At 39.9% G+C, this 7,607-nt stretch overlaps 1 pseudogene; it reads right to left on the bottom strand.

The window, feature by feature from the left end:
- Positions 1–421: 421 nt before the first annotated feature.
- LOC124089847 (protein CASC3-like) lies at positions 422–2,938 on the bottom strand (annotated as a pseudogene).
- Between the last annotated feature and the right edge of the window lie 4,669 nt (positions 2,939–7,607).

The following is a 7,607-nucleotide window of genomic DNA, read 5'->3' as shown; positions in this document are numbered from 1 at the left end:
TAGTGGAAAAATAAGGAAAAAAAAGATGTCTATTTGTATTCACAAATAGAATATTGTTATTTAAATGAAAAAGCCAGATCATTTATTTTGCAATTTGATGAAGAAAATGAAGAGCAAGACTTGGGCTTCTGAATCTATCCTCAGAAGCCTGGGGTCTCTGGGTCTCTGCTACCCTGAGCACAGACAGCTCAAGTGAATAGTGGAGGTGTGAAGAGGTCACCTATTTCTCCTCTCTCCAGTAGAGCCTGTCCTCAGAGGAAGAGGCTCCCTCTCCTTCAGGTGCTTGGTGGTAGTGCCATCCTATACCTTTGAAGCCCTCAGGGTGGTAGACAGGCAGTTGAATTTTTCTTCCCTCCTGAGATATCATCTCCCCTATTTTGTCTATGATGTTAGAGTTCAAATATTCAGAAAGTCATGTTAACTAACTGGAACCCCTGCTTACAACCTCAGGTGGAGGGGGCTTGATGGTGACTGGCTGGGGAGTCCTCCGGGTGGGGAGGGCTTTGGCAGCATCTGCTGCTGGGCAGGTCATTCCTCCATATACCTGTGATGGAGCCTGTGCATTAGGATATAAATGAGGAGGTGGTGGGGGAGGCAGTGCTCCTGGAGCATAAGGGTACATGGGATTACCAAAGTTCATGACTCCTGGATCAGAAAAGTAAGTAGGAACAAGCAACTGCTGGGGTGGTGGCTGTCCTGGAGACATGGACACTAGTGATGGGAAGAGGCCTGGATTGGGCAGAGGTGCTGGTGTCTGATGGGGATGTAAACTTGGGTGGGGAAGATGAATTTCTGGCTGAATAATCATGCCCTGTGGGGGCAGTGGGGCAGGACTGTTACCATGGGTATAGATGGGTCCCTGGAACTACAGTGGATCATAGTAATGTCTGCTGACCAGCAAGCTAGCTTCATACTAGAGGTCCTAAACATAGAAGTTAAGTAGTGAGGTCAAGAGAAGGACAAATAAACTCAATTTACCTTTTTCTTGCCCAGCTCAGAGACAGCCCTTCCTGGCTCCTGCCTCGAGACACCTGATGTGGTAGCGAGGTTTACACAAGAGACCAGCAGGAGAGAGGAAGAACACACCAGAGAGTGGGCTTTTATTGGGGAACAAAAAATTCAGGGGAAAATTCCATCCAATGAAGGTCAAAGGGGACAGCATTCCAAGGTCAGGGTCCGTGATTGGTCTCAGGGTCAATGGTCAGTCACAACCCCACACAGACGGGCTCCCGCACCTAAAAAGGGTGGGGATAAGCTCTGACACAGCTGGCCAGATTGCCTCACACCCAGTCAGGGAGGTACCCAATCACGTGTGAGAAGGGCTTCCCACTGTAATGTCCCTCCAAGATACTGATATGCACATATGGGGCAGGAGGTTCTAGCACAGGTCTCTGCTGCTGGGATGAATAGTGTTTGGCTCTACCACCCTGGACACCCATTTCTTCCATCTGGTTAAACTGAGGTGGAGGCCTGCTCCCATGTGTATGTGGTTCGGCACATCTTGAAGCTCCCGTGGTTGTAGGAATGCAGGTTGCCCTGGACACCAATTCTGTTCTGCTACACTTAGTTGTGCCACATCTTGCTCTAGTCCACCTGCAGCAGAATCTACTTGATCTTCCCAGTTCCTAGTCTTAGAAGATGGAGGAGGGGTGGTTTCTGAGACTGGAGGTGCTGAGATCAGCCCTTGAGGTGGAGGGGAAACCTCCTCAGCAGCTTTGACTGCATCTCCAGCTTTGGTTCGGGTTCTTCTTGCCAGGGAATAAAATTTCTTCTCAATAGGCCTGTCAGGGGCTGGTAGTGCAGTGTCAGGAGCAACACCTGGTGTCTCTGCAACTGCCTCTTCTTTCTCAAGCACTAGAGCATCTGCTTCTAGGGATGGATCCCTCACAGAACTCTGCTCCTGGTGCCATGACCACTAATTAGTCTCATGCTTAACAGTCTCACTGGACCCACCACCATGCTGCCCACCAACCTCCACAGGCCTAAAACCAGTAGACCTTTCTTGAAGCCCCCAGAACAATAGTAATTCCTGGGTGCAGACATGCAGCTGGTACCTGCTGCATTCCTGTTAATAAATGTCCTTGATGGTAGGGTACCCCAGGACCCTGAGGGCGATGGGGCTTGTTTGTATGCTCAAAAATCCAGTTTGGATTTCTTTGGGGTGGACTCCCAAATTGGGGTTTCTGGATTTGATGTCATCAGGATTCTGAGCTGAGTGGATATCATAACCATAAAGAGCAATAAGCTCCTGTTGGGACTTTGGAGCCTGCTCATCTTTGCGGAACTTGTTATGCTCCCAACTACCCTCATCCTTCCATAGCTTTTGCTGATGCCCCTTGGGTCTGATTTCCTCCTCCTGAGTTTGCCCTCAAAGATAGTGCTCACAAAAGAGCCCTTTCCAGAGTGTATGCTGGATTCTTCCCATCTTCATTATCATCCAAATGCTTAGGGCCCTTTTTACCCACTTTTGTTCTCCACAGGCTCTGTGCTCTCCTGTCCATCCCCACTTTGTGTCTCTCCAATATGGTGCCTTTGGTGTCAGGCTTTTCTTCTCCCTTCTCTTCTTTTGCTGAAGAATTTGCAGCATCATTACCTTCTGATTTCAGTTCCACTTTGGAGTTCTCTTCTTCGCTGTATTCCCCTTCTTCAGCTTCTGAGTCTTCTGCACTTTCACAGTCGGAGAGAACAGCATCACCTTCCATGCCATCTTCACTCTCACATTGGGACTCCTCAGCGCTCTTGGCGCCCCCACTCTTCACCAGCAGCAGATAGAGGGCCTCGCCAAGGCCTTGGTGCTGGGAAGGCAGAGAGCAGCTGCTGTGCCTCCAGTACTCCCGCTGCAGCTCCTGCCACCCCACACTAGGGAGCCGCCACTGTCGGAGCCCAAAGCACCAGATTCTTTGTCCTGCAAAGCACGCTGCCTTTGCTGGTCCGCCATCTTATGGAGAATGGCCATCACCAGCCAGCTCCTTATGCACCATGTCTGCTGCAGAGGGTAGTTGAATATTTTTTTTCAAATGAGTGGCCTATATTTTAAATTATTATCTGAAACAATAATGACAAAGATATATACACCAGTTTATCAGTGGTAATCAGAAAAATATTTTTATAATAATTGACAAAATACTACCCAGTGATTTTTTTAAGTAATTATTGATGAGAGCAAAAATTTATCTTCAAGGATGTATCTTAGCTCTTATATAATAAAAGAAAATCCTCCCTCAAAATGAGGAATATTGTGTCATGATTACTGAAAGGATTAGTTAAATTATGGTAAATCTGAAAAATACCATTGTAGAATGCATGATAGGGAAGAAGTTTATATTATTTGAAGGGGAAAAAACATGTTAGGAAATAATATATACTGTTTCATTGCATTAAATTCATTGGTATGTTTATATGCATATATGTATGTGGACAATAACTGAACACACATATAAAAAGATAAAACAAAGACTTGAAATATAAAAATCATTTTCACTGTAGGAATTAAGCCTAATGTTGGTGTGTGTATTTTGGATCCAGAACAAAACATAAAGATTTTAACCCAGACTTGAAAGAATAAAACAACAGAACATTAGGAATAGTGGGTAGTATTGATGATAGTACTTGGCTCATATTCTCTTATAGCAAGGTTGTGTATATTTCTTTGTATCTTAGTAAATGCAGTCTCTAATAGAATAAAGTAATTTACTTAGTTACTTTTATGTTGGAGTAATATAAAATTAAACCTAATGATATATATATATATATATATATATATATATATATATATATATATATATATATATAATTTGCCTTTTTTTACATAAATATTATTTCTTCCTGTGTCTTCTCCGTCAGTCCATGTGTCTTTGTATATATTTAGAGGGACACTTGAAATGATGTTTACCAAACATTTATACTTTATTTTTGGGGTTTAGATTGTTTGTTAATTTCTTGTTTGTACTCTTTTGTGAAGGGTGGATATTTTTTTTAAAAAAGCATATCTTATTTTTATAAAATAAAATTTATCTTTTGTAAAGATATTTGCATTATTATCCAAGAAAGAAAGGCCAAGGGGGCCCCAAATCAGCAATAATGCCATCAACTGAATGAGAAATTCTTGGCCTTATGATAACATAGTATGTTTAAAACTTTGTAAATTTTTAATTATTTAACATTAGCTTTTTTTTTTATTCAGTGGATACTCAGTATGATTGGTGGATACACTCAAGGCTAGAATCTCTGCTGAGCCATCGGATTCCATATCTGAGAAAAAAAAAAAAAAAAACACTTTCTTTTATATCAGAGGTATAGAGGTCATTTACACAGATTTCCTCCCTTTTGATGTATTTTTTTAAATTATTAGTTGTTCAAAACATTACATACCTCTTGACATATCATATTTCATGTATTTGATTCATGTGGGTCATGAACTTCCATTTTTTTCCCATATACAGATTGCAGAATGACATTGGTTACACATCCACATTTTTACATTCTGCCATACTAGTGCCTGTTGTATTCTGCTGCCTTTCCTATCCTCTAATATCCCCCCTCCCCTCCCCTCCCATGTTCTCTCTCTACCCCGTCTACTGTAATTCATTTCTCTCCCTTGCTTTTTTTTCCCTTTCCCCTCACTTCCTCTTATATGTAATTTCGTATAATGATGAGGGTCTCCTTCCATTTGCATGCAATTTCCCTTCTCTCTCCCTTTACCTCCCACCTCTCATCCCTGTTTAATGTTAATCTTCTTCTCATGCTCTTCCTCCCTCCTCTGTTCTTAGTTGCTTTCCTTATATCAAAGAAGACATTTGGCATTTGTTTTTTAGGGATTGGCTAGCTTCACTTAGCATAATCTACTCTAGTGCCATCCATTTCCCTGCAAATGCCATGATTTTGTCATTTTTTAGTGCTGAGTAATACTCCACTGTGTATAATTGCCACATTTTTTTATCCATTCATCCATTGAAGGGCATTTAGGTTGGTTCCACATACTAGCTATTGTGAATTGTGCTGCTACGAACATCGATGTATCAGTATCCCTATAGTACACTCTTTTAATGTCTTTAGGGAATAGTCCGAGAAGAGGAATAGCTGGGTAAAATGGTGGTTCCATTCCCAGCTTTCAGAGGAATCGCCATACTGCTTTCCAAATTGGCTGCACCAATTTGCAGTCCCACCAGGAATGTACAAGTGTGCCCTTTTCCCCACATCCTCGCCAGCACTTGTTGTTGTTTGACTTCATAATGGCTGCCAATCTTACTGGAGTGAGATGGTATCTTCGGGTGGTTTTGATTTGCATTTCTCTGACTGCTAGAGATGGTGAGCATTTTTTCATGTACTTGTTGATTGTTTGTATGTCCTCCTCTGAGAAGTGTCTGTTCAGGTCCTTGGCCCATTTATTGATTGGGATCTATGTTTTCTTATTGTTTAATTTTTTGAGTTCTTTGTATACTCTTGATATTAGGGCTCTATCTGAAATGTGAGGAGTAAAAATTTGTTCCCAGGATGTAGGCTCCCTATTTACCTCTCTTATTGTTTCTCTTGCTGAGAAAAAAAACATTTTAGTTTGAGTGAGTCCCATTTGTTGATTCTTGTTTTTAACTCTTGTGCTATGGGTGTCCTATTAAGGAATTTGGAGCCTGACCCACAGTATGTAGATTGGAGCCAAGTTTTTCTTCTACCAGACAGAGAGTCTCTGTTTTGATATCAAGCTCCTTGATCCATTTTGAGTTAACTTTTGTGCATGGTGAGAGAAAGGGATTCAGATTCATTTTGTTGCATATGGATTTCCATTTGTTGAAGATGCTATCCTTCCTCCATTGCATGCTTTTAACCCCTTTATCAAATATAAGATAGTTGTAACTTTGTGGATTGGTCTCTGTGTCCTCTATTCTGTACCATTGGTCCATCCGTCTGTTTTGATACTAGTACCATGCTGTTTTTGATACTATTGCTCTGTAGTATAGTTTGAAGTCTGGTATCGCTATACCGCCTGATTCACTCTTCCTGCTTAGAATTGCTTTTGCTATTCTGGGTCTTTTATTTTTCCATATGAATTTCATGATTGCTTTATCTATTTCTACAAGAAATGTCGTTGGGATTTTGATTGGCAGTGCATTAAACCTATAGAGAACTTTTGGTAAAATCGCTATTTTGATGATGTTAGTTCCGCTTATCCATGAACAGGGTATATTTTTCCATCTTCTAATATCTCCTTCTATTTCTCTCTTTAGGGTTCTCTCATTTTCATTGTATAAATCTTTCACCTCTTTTTTTACTTTGATTCCCAATTTTTTTTTTTTTTTGAGGATATTGTGAATGGGGTGGTTGTCCTCATTTTCATTTCAGAAGATTTGTTGCTGATATACAAGAATGCTTTTGATTTATGTGTGTTGATTTTATATCCTTCCACTTTGCTGAATTCATTTATTAGTTCTAATAGTTTCTTTGTAGACCCTTTTGGGTCTGCTAAGTAAAGAATCATGTCAACTGCAAATAGTGATAATTTAAGTTCTTCTTTTCCTATTTTTATGCCTTTAATTTCTTTTGTCTGTCTAATTGCTCTGGCCAGTATTTTGAGAACTATATTGAATAGAAGTGGTGAGAGAGGGCATCTCTGTCTTGTTCCAGATTTTAGAGGAAATGCCTTCAGTTTTTCTAAATTTAGAATGATGCTACCCAGAGGCTTAGCATAGATAGCTTTTACAATGTTGAGGTAAGTTCCTAGTTTTTCTAGTGTTTGAACATAAAGGGATGTGGTACTTTGTTGAATGCTTTTTCTGCATCTATTGAGATGATCATATGGTTCTTATCTTTAAGTCTATTGATGTGGTGAATAACATTTATTGATTTCCATATATAGAACCAGCCTTGCATCCCAGGGATGAATCCTACTTGATCATGGTGCACAATTTTTTTATATGTTTTTGTATCCAATTCACCAGAATTTTATTCAAGATTTTTGCATCCAGGTTCATTAGAGATATTGGTCTCTAGTTTTCTTTCTTTGAAGTGTCTTTGTCTGATTTCGGAGTCAGGGTGATGTTGGCCTCATAGATAACATTAGCTTTTTGAAAGGATAAATCTTTCCAGAAAAGTAGGTGGTTGGCTAGATGGATAAAACGTTGGAAAGAATTACAGCACAATCTGAAGTCTTTCCAATGGATTCTTGTAGCTAGCTACATGATAGTACCTTTTATTCTGAATTACTTTCAAAAAAATCACCAACATATCTGTTTATGTTGTTCCAGTACCTATCCACGTTTTCTTATCCTGTGAGAAAATTCCCACAATTTTTATTGTATGGAATACTAAGAAGCCAATAGATATTGTGAAGATCCATTGAATATATGGAAGCCTAAAAGCAACTACTACTGATGTAGAAGATATTATGCTTCCCATATCAACTTGCTTCATTGCTTATTTTTAGCTTTTGAAATTTACTTTCAAATGTCCTATGCTAAACTCTTGACATAGAATAAATTCTTATAGGTGTAATGGAAATAAATGATATTAGTATTTACTTTTGAAGATTTTGGAATCTGACCAGTATCAACACTGTCCAGATAATTTCACTTTTTATTAAGCTCCAGTTTCCTCACCTGCTTGCAATATCCTGA

This window comes from Marmota monax, unplaced genomic scaffold (genome assembly GCF_021218885.2).
Source record: "Marmota monax isolate L192 unplaced genomic scaffold, Marmota_monax_Labrador192_F-V1.1 WCK01_AAM20220418_F8-fsc00318, whole genome shotgun sequence".
In the NCBI taxonomy this organism is placed as follows: domain Eukaryota; kingdom Metazoa; phylum Chordata; class Mammalia; order Rodentia; family Sciuridae; genus Marmota; species Marmota monax.
This window is presented reverse-complemented; position numbering and strand designations above follow the sequence as displayed.